The sequence below is a fragment of the Otolemur garnettii genome, unplaced genomic scaffold, assembly GCF_000181295.1.
Source record: "Otolemur garnettii isolate 467f Iridium unplaced genomic scaffold, OtoGar3 scaffold00067, whole genome shotgun sequence".
NCBI classification, from domain to species: Eukaryota; Metazoa; Chordata; class Mammalia; order Primates; family Galagidae; genus Otolemur; species Otolemur garnettii.
In genome coordinates, this window is record NW_003852462.1 from 3604605 (window position 1) to 3606410 (window position 1806).

Here is a 1806-nt window from a genome sequence, read left to right on the forward strand (position 1 = left end):
GATTGCATGTGAAAACCCCACCCCGTACCCTAGAAGTGCATTAATGTACATAGTTAGCATTCAATAAAAATAAATAAATAAATAAATAAGAAAAAAAAAAGAAAGAGATGCTTGTGTTTGACCAAACTAGCAAAGTCCCCCTGCTCTGCCCTTCCCCCTCCTGGTGAGGGCACAGGCTCGGAGCTGTGCAGTCTCCCACGCCTCACTGGTCCCTGCCAGAGGAGACTGGATGACACTCGACCCAAGGCCTGCCTTCCTCCAGCATCAGCACCAGCATCCATCAGGCCCCACCAAGGAGCAGGAAGGCACTGAGTGTCAGACACGGAGCCCTGTCCTCAAGGAAGAGGCCTTCTCCTGGTGACGGCTGAGACAGAAACACACCAATGACACATGGAGAGCTAGATGCAAACCTCAAGGAAGGTCTGGGTGATATCCGAGAGGAGGCAAGAAGCAGATGCCCTCGGCGCAGGAGCAATGGAAGCCTCCTGGAGGAAACAGCGAGGAGGAGCTCAGGGGACCGCACGGGGACAGACCAGGTGCTCCGAGTGGCAGGAGAGCATCCCCAAAAGCAAAGGAGCAGGGGGCACCCCCAGTCACAGGGCCCGTGGCTCAGAGGGACCCCAGACACACTCCCTTCACACTCCTGCCAAATGGTCGGTCTTGCTTGGGCTTGATTTCCTCCACTGACAGGGACCTCACCACCTCCTAAGGCACACCGTGCCACCTTAGGCCAGTTCTGGCTGGTTGTGGCCATACTGCAGAAGGGTGCTAAGAGTTACAAATCATGCCTTTCATGTTCTGATTTTATAAAGAGTGAGCTAAATATGAACAATTGTATTCATTAGAGAAAGAAATTCATGAAACTATATTTTTAATACCTAGCCACTCCAAACATGGAATCTGCTAACCTTACCATGTGGAATGTTGCTGAAAAGCATTTGACAGATAAAGCTATGGTGGCTGATCAGAGCAAAAACTGGCACACCTCCATGGAGGGCACACAGGAAAAACATTGAGTAAAACGGTGAGCAAAACTCAATGCCCGACCCTCAGACCCAGTCCTCCCACTTCAGAAATTCATTCTACAAGGCTCAGCGCCCGTAGCACAGTGGTTACAGCGCCAGCCACATGCACCGAGGCTGGCAAGTTTGAACCTGGCCCCAGCCAGCTGAACAATGATAACTGCAAAAAAAAATAGCTGGGCATTATGGTGGGCACCTGTGGTCCCAGCTACTTGGGAGGCTGAGGCAAGAGAATTACTTAAGCCCAAGAGTTGGAGGCTGCTGTGAGCTGCGACAATGCCCTGGCTCTCAACCGAGAGGAATATAGTAAGACTCTGTCTCCAAAAAAAAGAAAGAAATTCATCCTACAGATTCACTTGCATACTTGAAAGGGGTAGCTGGCCACACAGTGCGGCTCCCAGACTTCTGTTCTTACAGAACCATCTGAGAGTCCCTCTGCAGGACACTGACTCAATCAGTAAAGGAACATCAACTTGACAAAACTCCGAGTAGCCTTAAAAACAATGAGACTCTTCCTACACACTGACATAGAACATCCCCCAATATAATCTGTTAACTGGAAAAAGCGGGTGTCAAGCAATGAGAGGAAAGAGGGCAACATGGAGGATAAGGTGCTACATACGTGCACCTGCTCCCTGCATAGGGCCCAGATACGCGCACCTGCTCCCTGCATAGGGCCCAGATACGCGCACCTGCTCCCTGCCATACACAGACCCAGATACGCGCACCTGCTCCCTGCATACCAGGACCCAGATACCCACACCTGCTCCCTGCCATACACAGA

At 51.1% G+C, this 1806-nt stretch overlaps 1 protein-coding gene across 1 annotated transcript in view; it reads right to left on the reverse strand.

Moving 5' to 3' along the window:
- NPHP4 (nephrocystin 4) overlaps window positions 1–1806 on the reverse strand; it is an 86428-nt gene that overhangs the window by 63598 nt on the left and 21024 nt on the right. The gene's annotated exons all lie outside the window — the stretch shown is intronic.